This window comes from Desmodus rotundus, chromosome 3, assembly GCF_022682495.2.
Source record: "Desmodus rotundus isolate HL8 chromosome 3, HLdesRot8A.1, whole genome shotgun sequence".
NCBI classification, from domain to species: Eukaryota; Metazoa; Chordata; class Mammalia; order Chiroptera; family Phyllostomidae; genus Desmodus; species Desmodus rotundus.
This window is the reverse complement of record NC_071389.1, coordinates 39,429,395-39,446,891: the sequence shown is the minus strand read 5'-3', so window position 1 is coordinate 39,446,891 and position 17,497 is coordinate 39,429,395.

The window sequence follows — 17,497 nt, the reverse complement described above, 5'->3', positions numbered from 1 at the left end:
GAAACAAAGGAAAAGGGAGCACCACGCATACCATATCTGGGAGAGTTGTAGCCACTTTAATCCCTTGCCTACCATTTTGTAACTTCCTCTGCACCTCAGTGTTCTCATCTGTAAAATGGGAATAACTGTATCCATCACAGTGTGTCATTGTGGGGATGTAAAATATGCCCTTGAAACCTTAAAGCTGTTTTGAAATAAGAATATTGGTTCTTTTTTAGAGCACTATTTTTTAAATAAAGTCTCCATTTCCCTTATCTCCTTTTATACATAAATTTATTCTGCCTACAATTATAATGCTTATAATAATAATAGCTGCAATTTTTCCAGTGCTTAGAATATGCCAAAACCATATTTTGATATATTTGACGCTTACAATGGTTCTGTGAGGAAGGTCCCATTCTTCAACTGAGGTGGGAACTCAGAAAGGTTCAGTAGTGTAGTCCAGGTCAGTAAGAAAATGCCTCGACACTCAGAAAGTCTGCAGTGGACAGGTTGGTCTGAAGTGTGAGCACTAACCACTGCTCCATGTTCCAGGAGCCCCACAGTCACCCAGAGAGCAGACACAGGGATACGTATTCTGTCATAGCTTGAATTGTATCTTCCCCTCCCCCATACATATTGAAGTCCTAACTCCCAGTACCTCAGAATGCAACCTTACTTGGAGATGGATTTCACAGAGTAATTGAATTAAAATGAGGCCATATTAGAGTGGGCCCTAATTGAATGTGACTGGTGTCCTTATACAAAAGGGGTATTTGGATATACAAATATATAGGAAGGGAAGAGACACAGGAAGAAGACAGCCCTCCACTAGCCAAGAAGAGAGGCCTGGAACAGATCTTTCCCCAGAGATCCCAGAAGGAATCAACCCCACGATCAACTGGTTTCAGACTTCTAGTCTCCAGAACTTTGAGACAATAACATTCTGCTGGGTAAGCCAGCCAGCCAGTGGGTGACACTTTCTTGTGGTAGCCCTAGCAAACTAATACATACTCTGGACCCCTTTACTGGATGAGGCACCAGAAGAGGAAGAAACTAAGGTGACTTGCTCCAGTTGGTAAGTGGGAATGATGAGATTGGTACCCCATTCCCCCTTCCACTTCTGCACATGGACTGCTGCAAAGAAACCTCATTGGGGGCTGGAATTCCTCTTGGCTTTTTTTACTGTTGTGGGCCCAGCATTTATGAGGTCTGTCCAGAAAAAGTCCAGCCATTGTTAATATAATGAGAATGGTTTGTGCGACATCAATGTGACCTGGCAGCCAGAGAGAATGGACTGGAATGTGCATGTGTGAACAATGATGACTTTACTGTACTAGTCAGTGTGGGCAGAAGATGCCATTGAGTGAGCATGTATACGGTGTGGCCTTCACATTCAAAATGACTGAGTGAGCAGAGCAATAAATCTGCATCAAATTTTGCATTAAGCTTGATTATTCCTGCATGGAAACTATTTGGATGATTCAGAAGGTTGCAGTTATGGGCAACTGGTGATTGGCAACTTCATCATGACAATGCACCTGCTCATGCATCATGTCTAGTGCAGAGTTTTTCAGTGAAACATCAAATCACCCAGGTGACTCAGTCCCCCAATAGCCCAGATTTGGTGCCCTGCAACTTCTGGCTTTTCCAAAAACAGAAATCACCTTTGAAAGGGAAGAGATTTCAGACTGTTGATGATATTCAGAAAAATACGATGGGGCAGCTGATGATGTTTGGGAGAACTGTGTGAGATTCCAAGGTGCCTACTTTGAAGGGGAATGAGGCATCACTGTCCTGTGTATAATGTTTTCTGTATCTTGTATCATCTTCAATAAATGTGTCTATTTTTTGTACTGCATGGTTGGATACCTCCTAGACAGACCTTGTATATATCATAAACTAAAACTTGTTAAAACAGTGAATGAATACTTTTCTACCAACTTATCTAGAGCATCACCACTAGCATAAATGACTAAAAACAACCAAAAACAAAAGCAGAGGGATCACATTGGAACAAGAGGTTCAACAATCATAGTAATTGTCACAACAAAGTATTTCACATCTTATATCAAATACTTTTTAGTCAGACACAATTATAAACAAATTTTCAAACAAACTCATTGGAAGTCTTATTATACAGATTGGTACAAAACTCCAAGGCCCTAATTCTTACTTATATTTGGAAGCCATTGACTCACTTACCTTCCTTCCTCTCTGGTTTCTGCCTATGAAGCAGTGTAATTAGATGTTTTCTTTTCTGCCTCATCTACCATTCCTGGTTTTCCTTTACTGATTTTTTTCTCATTTTTTTTTCATAAAAGCATTCTGCTTTTCTCTGTCTGGACTCACTCCTTTAGTAGCCCCATTCTGTCCTGTGGCTTTAAATTCTATCTATGTGTTTATAATACCCAAATTTATATCACCTGCCTAGACTTCTACACTGAACTTCAGACTTGTATATCCAAGTAACTTAACTACTTAACATTTTCTCTCATCTATTTTGGTCAAACTTCATCTGAGTAAGGCTTATCTCATTTGTTATGGTTGCACTAAGGTAAACACACTGCAATCTCTTGATCCTGTCTGTTTTTCTGAATTTCATGGTATGCTGGGTATCTTCTCTCAACTAAGTCGTCTCTCAACCATTCTCTACTGTGTACCCTCTCCAGGAGACTGACCTGTATAAAATGCATCAGTGGGCTCCAGTGCCCTAAGGATGAAGTGAGGAGGGAGGAGAGTGAGCTCAGGGTATGTTTTTTCTTGTTCCCTTCCTGAGAGGTCACCTTGAACTGTCTGTGTCTCAAATGCTACTAAATTCTTTAGTGGGGACTACTCTACAGAACTCCCTCTCATTTAGGGTTCTGATAAGGCTTTCTCCCAACTCTTCCACTCCAGCCAGGGGTATTAACCTCCACTATTATTAGATCTGGGTTACTGCTCCATTCATTAGGGTTTCCTGCCCTTGCCTGCACCTCTATTAGTGGTCCTTAAGTTGTTCTCATTTGAATGTTTAACCAGTTTCTTGCTGGGACCTTGACAGATACACCTGGTGATGTACAAATGTTCTCCTGTTTTATTACATTTTATCTGTGGATATCATACCTGATACATTTCCTTCCTTTAATATAATAGATTTTTTCTCATCACTAATACTCAACTGAAGCCAACCTGACCCATCTAGTAATCTGGAATTAGACAATAGCCAAGTGCCTTAACTTGCTGGCATTTCTCTGTCCACCAGATCTTGTACATTTTTAAGTGGAATTTATATGACTGATGTAGATTGATGCATAGTAGGCACATAGCAAATACTAATTAATAATTCTTTTTCCTTCACCTTGGTGCATGTTTTTCTAGCTTCTTTTTCTTGCTTCATTTTGATTAATGCAATACCTTAATCTTCAGTGGAGCTTGTGGAGTAGCACAGTGTGTAATTTGCAGTTGGATAATTTCCTCATCAGTGGGAGTTGCTCTGCTGCTAATTTGGGCTGTATCCTCTATTTTAGTCCTTTGTCTCATTTGTAAAGAGCATACTGTATTGTTCCAACTTCCACAATTTTTTTATGAGACTGTACATTGTGACTGAAATTGAGACTAGAAAATCCATTCCACCCTAAGAGTTGTCGATTACAGAGCATGTATGCAAAAAGGCACCATTGTTAGGGAAAATCTAAATGTACAAGTTTCTGCATATAGGGGTCTTACTCTGCTCTGGGGTATAGGCTTGATTTGCATTCATTGGAGGCACTGTGGAAAGAACTGGACAAAGGCAGGTTAACTGAGATCTCAGCTGCCTGACCTTCAGGGGCTTGAGTCCAGTTCATAACAAGAAATGGCCAATGGACCTGCTCATGGGAATAGTTTAGACAGAGATGGCTCAGGTGAGGCGAGAGAGGTTAAATCAGGAGGGAGAAGACCAGCCACAAACCTCAATGTAATCAGCACATCAAAAAGGCTAAAAGCTGGAACATTGAGTGCCAGAGTTCAAGGTAGAGGTGGGTATAGACCAGATTGCATATCCTAAAGAGAGAGCATAAAAAAAATCTTCAAACATAGAAGTGGTGGCAAAATAAGGTGTGGGTGTAAGCTGGTGCCTATTTGGGAACATAGTGTATGCAAACAGTCATTGTGCCTCTCTAAGGGAAGGCTTTGTGTGGTCCCACCAAGTTAAAGAAAGAAAGTCAAAGACTGCAAGTGGCACTTTTTCTTCTTTGAGCCCTAGGAATCATTTCAGTTAACAGGAGATAATGATCCCTGCATTGTCTGTCACCCAGGCCTATTGTAAGGATTCAATGAGATAGTAGGCATGAAAACATTTTATAAACCACAAAGCACTACTCAAAAGCAAGGATGCAGCAGACACTTCACCATATAGAACTGAACTCTTCTCTAAGAAGTCACATCCCTGGTCCATTGGAGTCAGACCAATTCTGAACTCCATCTCCATGAAGGGTGTATTAATTGAGAGAGAAACTATACTCAAAGGAATTTAAGCAAAAAAAAAAAAAAAGTCAAGTGAAGTGAACTGCAGGAAAGTAAGTTTGTTGCTGGGCTTTCAGGACAACTGCAACTTGGTCTTCAAACAAACCAACCTTGTTCGATGTGGACTCTACTTCTTCCTATGGTTCAGCTGCACTGGGCTCCCATCATAGCCCCACTTTCTCCTTCAGGATGAAGCATGGATACTGCAGCTCCCAGACCTGCCACTTCCCAACATTACTGCCCAAAAGGAATGGACCCACTTCCCTTAGTTCCATTTCAGAAAATCCCAAGAGAATTTGTGCTAGCTTGGGTCCCATGCCCATTCTATGACCAGGGCAAGGGATACTGTGATTGACACTTCTACAGATTTCGGGTCAAGAAAGAAGCTGTTCTTCAACAATTCCTGGAAGGGAGGGTGCTGGAAGACAGAAAAATAGATGACCACCACAAGTATCTAATTAACACTACATCCTGTACACTAGGTTTTGAAGACCAAGACGTCTGGACATTTTAGGATGGACCCCACTCGACTATTAGAGGTACCTCAGGAAGAAGACTGATTGATAGTGAATTAGGCAGAGTCCTGGGGGGAACATGGTACACTCAGAAGGGGGATCAGAAGAGACTTTAGAAAAGGGACTATTTACGGAGGTGTGAGAAATGTTAAGAAGAACCAAAATGGAACTCTGGCCTTCATATAAGGACCCTGCCCTGCAACTGGCAGACCAATGTGGAAGGAGCTGGGGTACAACAGCCTTCACCCCATTCCACTTGCCTGTCCCATGCTATGCCTCTCATTGGCCAATCCCACCTAGAAGTCAGAAGTCAAGGTCAGCTTGATGCAGTTCTTAACATTCAGATTCTCAGGTACAGGGCAAGGTGGAAAAGGATGAAAAGGTGATCTGGAAGGGTGAAGGGAAGACATGCAGCACAAGGGTACATCTGCTCCCTTTGGCTTAAAAGTATAATGGGATTTTAAGACTACAGGGGGCCTTAGGCTCACTCAGACCAGAAATCACAAACTTGTCTATATCTGGCTTTCAATTGTGTTTTGCATGGCTGACACAGTTTGAAAGCCAAACCCCCCCCAACAAAAAAAAAGTTAACAATAGGCAAAAAAGACAACAACCTTCAAATCTCAACGTTCTTAATGTTCTTGAATTAAGGATATACTTTTCAGTTTCCCACAGTCATCATCATTCCCTGTGCTCTAATACCTGCCACTGTATACATTCACATCTCCTTAAGTATATGTTGTGAGAACCTGTGATTAGAAAAGTCAACCTTCTTCATTTTTTCAGATGAAGAAACTGGGCCTAGAAAGGTAAACTTGTTTGCCCATGGTTGTTCAGCTTTGGTGGGAATTCTGTCTCCACAGACAGAATTAGAAATATGTGAATAGGAGGAACAGATAAAAGAGTTATTAGTCTCCACCTTCACACATTGGAGCTGTTGTCCTTTGAAGTGAGGCTTATGCAAGGATTCCACTTGCTCTGTGTGGTCCCAGGAGATGGGACTAGAACAATGGGAAAGTGATTATGGTCAGTGAAAGTCAGGGCTCACAGACAGCTTTTCAGTGTGGACCAGGCTGCATCTATTCATTCTGGTTTCCCTTCTGTGCAGATGGTCCAATAATAGAAAGTGAATTGCCGCTCAATGAGGATGCATTGGTCTCTGTCCTTGGAGCCCTCCTCCTATCCTGAGTGAAGCTGATGCTGAGTTGAATTGGAATGAGAAAAATGTGTCATCTTGGCTCTTTTTCCTGGATTATCTTTCATTTTATCCCATCTCTTTGGGTGGCCTGTGGATGTGGTGGCTTTATTTTACCCTTAACACAGAATCTCTACCCTTTTATCAGGAATCTAGAAGAGAAACGTTGTCTCTTTGCCTTTATCTATTCTTCTCAGATACTCACCCACTTTTCCACTTAGATTAGTCTCTTCTCTGTTCCTACACGTGATAGGCTCCTTTCTATCTCCACATATATTCTCAGGGTGTGGTTAGTTAGGATATTGGTTTGGTTGTAATAACAGAGCTCAAACAGCAGTGACTTAGCAGGAAGGAAGATGCATTGCGTTCTTGTGTAAAATTGGAGCTGTGAGGCTGTGCACATGGGTAGGGTAGTTGAGTTCCCCAAGGTCATCAGGAACACAGTTCCTTCTGTCGTATTGCTTCATCATCCCCCATTGTCTCCATGATCAAAGATGACTCTCCTTTATCACATCATCATACCAGTTCTCACAAAGAGGGAAGATGTGCAGAACAAAGTCATCTTAGGAAGTGACCTACAATACTTCTTGTCATATCCCATTGTCCAGAACTTAACTCATGTGGTCATGCCTGGTGACAAAGAAGGGTGGAGGTAGCTTCTAGCTGGACAGCCATAGGTTCAGTTAAATTGAGATAGGGGAGTATTGGTAAAAGAATGGATAAATGAATGGATGCTGGGAGTGTGGTAGCACATGCATGTTGTGTTTTCTAGCCAGAAAGGTCTCCTTTTGCCTTCTGTGAAACCAATGCTCCTCCTCTTTTAGATACCAGTATACATCTGCCCCCTCTTAAAGCTTTCCCATGAAAACCATCCTTCAAGACTATCTTTAGCATTTGCTAAGAGGACCAGGCTGAATGTTGCGCCTGTACCCAAGGAGTACATGAAGAGGTGGTTCAAATGCTAACCCCACTGTCACCGCCTTTGGTATTTATTGGGCATCTATGAAGTGCCAGGTGCTGTACTGTGTTATGAGCAGCACCCCACTTAGTCATTTCAATTGCTCTATGAGTTATACTGTTGTCCACCTGCTAGATGAAAAGTGTAATACTATATGAGTTCACTTTTTGAAAGCTCTCAGGCTAGGAAGTGCCAGATTCAGAATTCAAACACAAAAATCTTCTGGCTCCAATGTTTATTGCTCCTTGGATCACACAGCAACTTTTCTATAAAGAGCTTTGCAGGATGAAGCCTCACAGAACTGAAATAACTGGGCAATTCAGTGTTGAGACGGTGGTCAGACTGATAATTTGAAGAAGATACACAAGGTAAAAAAATCCAGCTAACTTGTCCATTGTGCTAATTGAATTTCCAAAGGGAGTGTACCGCATTTTAAAAAAATGAATCAGGCTACTCTTTCTCCATGATATGTTTTAAGAAAGTAATAGAGAGGACTTATTTCTCCCTCCAGTTTTAATTCTTCCTTGACCCCCTCCAGGATTTTCTCTTGAGGGGAAGGAGCAGATTGAAAACTGTGGTTATGTATGTAACTATTAAAATAGATGTTCTGCCTATAAAAATGAACTTGTGCCAGGGTCTAATAAATTACGTGCTAATATGCCAGCTCCCCAGTCTGCAGGGAAATTACAATCATTCTGATCAGAGTAGCATAATTCCAAGCCTCTCTATTTGTTTGTTCCTTAACTCAGCACAGCTGAGGACTTTATCTACACTCAATTTAACAAGCCTCCCAGAATAACACAAGGTGCCTGGTTGTGAACTGAGAATTGGAGATGAGTAGTGGAGAAAATATAGGCCTTGCCCTCAAGGACGTTTGAGCACAGAGGAAGAACAAAACAAGAGAAACAGATGATGTAGTGCCATGAGATTTGTCCAAAAGGTGGCAGGTATTCAACATGCTGTTGGTTTAAAGGAGAGAGGTTTACCTCTGAACTAAAATGAGGCGGGTAGGCAATATTTGAGTTGAGCTTTGAAACTATGAGCTAATCAGATACAGGTGAGATCATTCCAAGCAGAATGAACGTAATATGCAAAGACAAGGAGGCATGAAACACATGGTATATTTTAGGAAACACAGCAGATCAAGAATTTTGCAGTATACATTGATCATGTCTATTTAAGGGCCTTATTTGGTGGGTGACAGATTGGAGTGGGGTTTAAGTAAGAAAGTGATCACATTTGTGTTTTAGAAATATCCCTGCTGGCAACATTAGAAGGGCTTGGAGAAATCAGGAAGGCCTGTTAGAAAGCAGTTGCAATGATCAAAGATGAGTGATACAAGGTATGCACTGTTCTATGTTGTTTGGTACAATAACTTTTTTCATCCTCACAACACTCCAAGGAGTTAGATGTTATTATTGTCCCCATCTTACAGATAAGAAAACTTAGGTATTTTACCCGGCTGAAAAAATGGCAGAATCAGGATTTGAACTCCATCTAGCCTAATCACATTTTCTTTTAAGCACTGAAAGAAGATGCTATAATATGCTTGTTTTTTTGTTTTTGTTTTTACCCAGCAGAGCTATTATTTATTTTATTTTATTTTATTTTATTTTTCTTTTAAAGGTCATTCATTTGTTTTTATTTTGGCTTCCATGAACAATGCTGGAGTAAATATTATTGTATGTATGCCCTAAGGCTTGGTACTTCTATTTCTTTTTTTTAAAATTATTTTATTGTTGTTCAATTACAGTTGTCTGCATTTACCCCCCAGCACTCTCCCCCAACCCAGCCTCCCCCCTCCCTCCCTTGCTTCCACCCACCCTTGGTTTTGTCCACGTGTCCTACAGAGTTGTTCCTAAAAACCCTTCCCCCCTTCCCCCACTATCCCCTCCCACCTCCCTTCTGATTACTGTCAGATTGTTCTTAATTTCATGTCTCTGGTTATATTTTGCTTGCTTGTTTGTTTTGTTGATTAGGTTCCAGTTAAAGGTGAGATCATATGGTATTTGTCCCTCACTGCCTGGCTTATTTCACTTAGCATAATGCTCTCCAGTTCCATCCATGCTGTTGCAAAGGGTAGGAGCTCCTTCTTTCTCTCTGCTGCATAGTATTCTATTTTGTAAATAATATGCTTTTCTTATTGAAATATTAGGCTGGCTAAGTTTCTCTATGAAGGGCATTAGATAAGCTGTCTGGAACTGAATTAGGAAAAGGGAGAATCTCCCAGCACTTGAGTAGCTCAATAACCTTGAAAACACAGTAATCTATGTCCTTATTTTTGAAATGGAGCTGATCCTATGTACCTTATAGGATTATTCTGAGGATATAAGGAAGAGCATACATGCAGTGACAACCACAGTGCCTGAAACTTAGAATATAGTTCTCAACTACTAGCTTTTTTTCCCTTCTTCCCTCTTGGAGGATACTGGCTCTTTTGTAATTCTTATTAAAGGTTTTTTTTTTTTAATCAAGATGAAAATTCTTAGAGTGCTGAAGATAAATGAACTACAGCTCCCTCTAACAACACAGATGAATCTGGGAAAAATTAATGTTGGGTGAGAAAAGCAATTCTCAGAAGACCAGGTATGGTATGATTCCATTTTTATAATGCACAAAAAAACCCAACCATATCTAAATAATGTATTGTGTAGGGATATGTGCATATGTGGTAAAAAAATTTTTATAAAGTAAAGGATTGCTTCACACGGCAAAGATGGAGACTGCTGCTGGAGAGGAATGTGGGGAAACAGGAAGGTGAGGAAGGACATGTAACTGGTGCAATCATGAGGGTGTGTTGGTGGTGAGCACATGGATGTTTATTTTATTATTTTTAATCTTTTGTAGGTGTAAAATTTTACATGTATTATATTTAAACATAAAAGCAATGGGAAATATATTCAAGGAGGGTAGATTAGGCTTTAGGCCTGGCTTGATTCAGGACCCAAACAAGGACCCAAGTCTCTGTCTCTTGGTTCTGCTTCCTCTAGGTTAACAGCTTCCTTAACCCAGGCAATGGTGGCTCCCCTTGCAGCCCCAGACTCAGGTAGTTCTAGCAGCCAGTTCAGCCTAAGAGAAAGCATCTACTTCCTCACCAGGTGAAGTGAATGACTCAGAACTGAATCTCATCCACCCCAATTGGCCTATTGTGTCATATCCAGTGCCCCAGTCAATCCCTGAGGCTGAACTGAGGTTTGAATTGATGGACTTTGTCTGAGTCTTATGATGGACTCATGTGGCCTGGGCTGGAATCAATTTGACTCAAGGCACTTTGGTTAAGAATGAGGGAAACTCTGCTTCCTCCAAAGCCAAATTGGGACATCAATGCCACACCAAGGAGTAGATGTCAACAGTAAAAACAGCAAATGCCCACAGGAACTGTTAAAAATACCGTATGTTTTTTATTATACAAGCAATGCGTGTTTATTACTGTTATTCTTTAAAGTTTAGAAAATCCTAAAGCCAAAAATAAGTCACCAGTAACCTTACAACTCTGAGAAAAACCAGTGTTAAAGTTTGGACTTGTTTCCTCCTTTCTCTATGGTTTTGTTGCATTAGTGACTGTGAATTCAATTATGTAAACTGTCTTTCTTTCCCTTAATAAATACGTCATTACTATTTTCAACAGGCTATCAAAACTTTTTGTGAAAATTTCATCCATTTAGTTTTTACTCAGTAGGTACTATTGAGCCCCTGTTTAGTGTTTGAAATACTGAAATGATTACCCTAGTTCTTGCCCTCAAGCTCAGCAAATAGAGGGTCTACTACTGAATAAGTAGTCATGGGGAAAATATATGTGCAAGATTATTATAATACCATATAACAGGGACTCCTACCCCAACCAGGGTTCCAGAACTATGCGTGGGCTCAGTCTCTAAGGAAGTATAGGGTTTGGGGAAGGTTAGGTGGCAGGTGAGAGGGGAGGCTGTAGAATAGAGAAGGATCTAGGCAAATGGCCCAGCATGATCAAAGGCATAGAGGTGAGATGCACCACAGTCTTTCTTGAACCCATTGTACAAGGCACAGAGTGAAGAGAGATGGAGCTGGAGAGGAGGGCATTGAAAAGGCTTGCACTTCTGGCAGGAGAAGCTGAACTTTTCTAAGGGGGTCCACAGCTTACTCTAGTTTGGGAATGTGGTCTGTGTTTCTCCTCAGGCCAACCCATGACCGTAATTACCTTTCGTCCATACCCTCTGTGTGCCTATCAGCATCTAACATATTCTTTAAGGCCAAATAATGAGCTTCCCACTCCATAAAGCCTCCTTCACCCCCTAAGGGGAAGCCAATTCCCTCCAGCCTCCACAGGCACTGGTCTCTCCCTCTTCTGCCACCGTGGGCACCTCGATGGTGTGTGGGCATTCATTGTGTGCAGTACTCCAGATAGCCCTCCCTAGATGGAAGGCACACTGAGGGCCTTGTTTAAATCATCTATGTGTTTCCAGCCACATCTGACACATGGTATACGAGTCAATCAAACACTATGGAACTCAACTCTCTATCAGCTGTTTTCAGAGAAATTTTTTTCTCTCCGTGGGATATTTGGCAAGGTTTTGGAAACATTTTTGGTTGTCGTGACTGATGAGGGAAGTGCTACAGGCATCTAGGAAGTAGACCCAGAGATACTGCTAAACATTCTACAATGTACAGGATGACCCCCACAACAAAGAAATACCCAGTCCAAATGTCAATAGTGCTGAGGTCGAGAAACCCTGAAATTTACTGACTAAAGCATAGGGGGTCCTAGGTGGATTATCAGAAGCTCTCATTTCTGGTCTGGGCTCTGTGGATTTCCCTAGGAGACCACGGGCAGGTGTGCTCTCCCTGGGTGTCAAGGCCATTACCCATAGGAAGTGTGGTATAAAGATCATACTCAGATGAAGCTGAGCTCAAGTTTTCACTCAACTCTCTACCACCTCACAGGGCAAGTTACTCTTACGCTGCTGTTTCCTCTTTTGTAAACAGGGGTTATGGTGTCTACTTTGGAAAAGTATGAGGAATTGAAATAATTTGTGGAAACCACAACCCATTGGATTTGAGACATGAAAGATTCATGTGATGAAAGATGTTTGATCATCACCTTTGCTGTGACACAACCACTGTTACTGTCAATAGAGTAGAGGGCTTGGCAATGGAACTCTAAGGACTTTTCCAGCTCTAGTAACCTAGGACTCCTTGATCTATTTTCTCTGCACATAAATGCTGAACATTTTCAACTCAGCTACAATAAAAGTGGTGGCCAGGCATGTATATCAGATGGGGTCCCAGCAAGTAACATACGGCACACTCAAACTGGGAAACTTGAACGTTTATTAAAGGGGTTATCATAAAGGTGTGGGCAATGTCTAGGGAAACCAGCATGGGATAATGCAGGACCTCTGGGCTACACCCCCTATGTCTGAAAGGATAAAGAGAGGCACACTTACCAGAATCCAGAAAATGTAGGTATGTGGAAAGGGCCCCCTTACAGAGGCTGCAGTGAACCTTTGTGAAAAGAGCCAGGAAATAAGTATCAGACTTCATTCTCTTCCTCCTCCTCCATCTCCTAGTGATGCCTCCCATTGTCTGAATCCAACAGGAAGCCAGAAAGCAAAAAGTCCATTGGTGCAGACTTACTGTGGATTTCCCAGGACACAGATCCTAGTAAGAGAGTGGAGCTAGTGAAACTAAAAGGGCAAAGAAAATATCAATAACAGCATAGTCTTAGAGTTTGTGGAGTACATAGCAGCAGTCTGGGGTTGGGGTACTGGGCCTGCTATCAGAGTCAACATGTTAGTCCTCTGGCTCTTCTCAGGGGAGACAGAAAGCTACATGTGCTGTCTGCCCCTCGAGCACCTCCACTTCCACCTTTCCCCCTCCCCACCCTGACAAAGACTCCATTCTGATAAAGGCTCTGGGACTTCTTTGAGTCATAGGGAATCTCCAGGCTGGGAGGTAGAAAACAGTGGAGGCTGCTTTGGGCACAAAACGACTTGGTGACCTGGGTCCTAGTTCTGACTTTATCACTTGCTGGGCCTCGGTTTCTTTACCAGTAAATGGTGTAGCATTCTCTAGCTTACAAATATGATTTGTGGATTAGAAGTACTTGAAAAATATATAGTCCAGCCCTGGCCAGTGTGGCTCAGATGGTTGGAGTGTCATCCTGTAACTGAAAGGTTGTGGGTTCAATCCCCGGTCCAGAGCATATGGGAGGCAGCCTATCAATGCTTCTCTCTTGCATGGATGTTTCTCTCTTCTTCTTCTTCCTTTCTCTTTAAAAACAATTTTTAAAAACTCCTTGGGTGAGAATAAAAAAAAAACACAAAAAAAATGATGTAGTCCCGTGCTTGGCACCTTGTGAAATTAGCACCATTTCATTTAATGAGCAGTTACTGAGTGCCAGCTTTGTGGTGGGCCTTGGAATAAGATCATGATGACTAAGGTAATGTCCCAAACTTTAAAGAAATCGCAGTCCGGAATAACAGTTTCTGTCCTGGAACTGATAGGGAGGTTTTGAAGAGTCCATAAACCCCTTAAAATCAAATGCAGAAGTTTGTATACATGTAAGTATGCACATGCATTTTTCTAGAAAGATATTCTCCAAGTTAATAATCACTGAGGGAGAAAATTTGAGGAGAATTCATAAAAAAGTGCAAGGTTATAAACCTCTGATTCCATAGAACAGCAATAATAAAAAAAAACAACGGACAGTATTCAGTTCATATAAAATACTATTAGAGGGTGATTCCATAATAACCTCTTTGTGGCTCTGCATGGAAAAATTTGGGCTAGAGGATAGAAGTTGCAAGAAGGAGATGTCAACTCTATACAATAACTTTAATAATCAGATTTGTCAGAAAATTGATTGGGAGGGACTAGAGAAGATGCTGACAGAATAATTATAGGGCATTCTGTATTAGAATAAGTAACCTGTACAGTCTCTTTCAGCTCTCAGATTTCAATATCTCACCAGGATCAAGTGTAAAGATGTTGGTGACTATGGTAGAGAGAGAAGTATGCATTTCTATGTGTCTGTGCTTGTGCTGCCTTTTGTGTGAGGCAGCATGACTGAATGATTAAGTGAGATGTTGTTATGAACTGAGAATCATTGGACCACTGGCCAGGTACAGGAAGACAGATGAAATAGCACTTTTTGGAGTGTATTGCCATGCTCATTGGTGTGTCCATGTGGAAAGGCTGCTTCTACAAACACAAGCAGATGTTGTTAGGCTTTTCCAAGCCAACTTAATAACCTTGGCTCTGACCAAGGCTAGGAACTATGAAAGCTTCTATTCTTGGAGGTCCTCTAGTTCCAAGGAGTAGGGCCAATGATAAGTCAAACTTTAAAATACATTTATGTAAGAAATTTGAAATTATAGGTGATGTTACTGATTCATTTATTCATTGGATATTTATTGAGCACATATTAGGTGGTAGAAATGGTACCAATCATTAAGCCATGGGCCTGGATGTGGGGGAAGGATCAATTAACATTAACTAAATGAAAAGGAACTTAATAATCATTATCTGATTTAATCAGGATACCAACCTTGCAAGGTGGATATCATTTTCATCTTGCATTTAGAGCAAACAGGAAGCAACTTGTCCAAGGGTTTGAAGATGTTGAGTGCTTGACTTCAAGATTCAAGTTTAAGGTGGAATCACTGCAAATACTGTGCTTTTCTCTGCACTGAAGGCTGTGCCCTTAAGATGACTATAGTATTGCATCAGGCACACAGCTGTAAATACCTTCAAGCCTATGTGTAGTGTACTAACAGGGTGAGGCAGGGGATGTTGCTGATTGAGTGCTGAGGAACCAGCCAGTTCTACAAAACTTGCTTGAGGAGCTAGTACTTGAAATGAACTTAGACGGAGGCATAGGTACAGACAGGATGGAGACCAGGAGGCTAAAGTAGGAATCTCCAAGCCCAAGCAACAGGGTGCTAGGCAAGACATGTGAAAGGCAGTCTCAGTTTGAGGAAAGACAAAGCCAGGATGGTGAGCATGGAACTTGGCTATGGGATTTGAGGCTAGCAGAGTCAGTTGGGAAGAGATTAGGAAGAACTCTGAGTGCCTTGGCTTGCAATATGAACTTTAATCTGAGTCAGTAGGAGGTCTGAGAATATGGCCAGCATTTGGCTGACATGCTCAATTTGTGTTTTAGAGAGAATTACTTCCTACCTCTTAGAATGGTGGCAATGGAGTTCAGCATTACTCCCGTCTCTATCCTCTCCTCAGGCAGGAGCAGGCTGGGTCCCTATCAGCCTTGTTCTTTCCAAGGCAGAACTCTCTTTGGCCCTTTCTCCCATTCTGTATGTCTCCTTCTAAATCAGGAGAAAATGCCCCCGGCCCAAGCATGGCTCTCTTGTTACCATAAATCGCAGTCATGAGTGTGGTAGATGATAGATTTAGGTAATTGCATAATATAAAACTGCCCTTGCCTTTCTCGAGTCTAAAGAATTGTTATCTGTGTATCTCCTTCTGCAATTTATGGCCATTCTGGAAGATAGGGAGTATTCTCACAGTCATTGCCTATAAATTATGTGCTTTCCCACTGGTGAAAATGCCTGATGGTTAATGACTATTATTTCTACTTCTATAGGCTATGCTCATATGTACATAATAAATACAGGCATGCTGGATGATGAGAGCCAATTTAGCACGACTCCTTATTTAGAGGGCAGGGCCAATGGGGGTCAGGGGTAGGGGCAGAGGCAGGGTTTATGCTTCTCTGAATAGGCTCTTCCCATGTGATACAGGCCTCCTCCAATGGAGCATCAGGAACCCTTTGCCCTCCAATATGTACCAGCCTATTATAAATTGGTTCGGCTGTAACAGCTCAAATACAAATTGCTTGTGTTGATTTTTACCACATAATTGACTGTGCAATTAAGCTTACTCCTGTATTATACCTTCATTTTTTTTCTTGATTCTTAATCACAGCATTACTTCTTAAGAAGACACTGTCTTATAATTTAATATCTCCAGCTCTTTTTTGGTGCTATGTAGGTATAGTAGAAGGAATGTAACTTTTTTTAGACAGGCATCAGGTTTTCATTTTGGTCCCTGCTCAGCCCTTCATTAGCTGTGTAACTTCCAGCAAGGTACTGTCTAACCTTGAATCACCACCTCCTCATCTATGTAATGAGGATGGCAGTAATCTTTGGCTTCACATTGTTATAAGAATTAAATGCCGTGCATAGTGCCTGATACTTTATAGATTCTCAATAGATATTTAATGAATTAATTAATTAATGAGCCATGATTGCAGGCTATGTATAGCTTAACATATAATGCATCATGTTAGGGCACAGCTAAGTCCAAAGTACAATGACGCAAGTGAGACAGAACTTTCTCTCTCACCAAACCAGCGTAAACAGACCATTTAGGACAGGCGAGTTGCCCTGTCCCATGTCATCCATGGCCCTGATCCTTCCACCTTATTGCTCGGCCATTCCCCAGGGTAATGTTCTCTTCTGAATGGCTGACGTTGTCTCAACAATACAGCTGGAACCTCACGGAGAAAAGGAGAAGTGGAATGCAAGTGGCTTTTTAAAAAACAATGATGCACACACATCATTCCATTTCTTTGCTGGAACTTAGGCTCATGATCGTACTGAACTACAACCTAACTGGGCAATGGAGTCTTCCATTAGGTGGTCATGTGCCCAGTTGAAATTTGGGAGATAATACTACAAAATACAAGGAGAGAAAAAGGGATATGGGGGATGATTTATAGTCTATATTGCATATACTTACCAACACTTCCATTTGAAGGTCAGCTTTAACTCTACCTGAAGACAGAGTACTACCTTGTATAATTAGTTGTAGTTTCAAATGCATCTCTCTTATTTCTTCTCTAGAGTAAAACCTTCTTGAGGGTTTAGATCTTATTCCTTTTGGGGTATATTCCCAAACTTAGCATAGGATGTGACCCATTGTAGGTACTCAGTGTTTGTTGATTGACCAACTGATTGATTGCAGTGTGCCCTGGAATAGGTGCTAAGTGCCTTGTATGGAACGATAGGAATTTGGATCTATCATTCCATAGCTTGCATTGCACTTCCTCTTTCTTCAGATCTACCCTGCACTTAGAGCAAAGCTGACCCAGAGGATCCTGGTAGCCAACCAGCTCCTACTTCACTGGATATATATCAAATAGGTGGGTAACATCTGCCCACTTTATTGCCTCATCTGCCCAGAAAAACAAAAACAAAAACAAAAATGACAACACTTGGCCTAGTCCATTTTTCAGGTAAGAACACTGAGTTTTTACGTTGTTCACTGACTTGCCCAAAGTTACCTAAAGAGTCATTGTGTCACTGAGGTTCCTCTCCAGCTCTCCAAACTCATCAGTACCCTTTTCACCACTCCATTAGGTTTCTTACA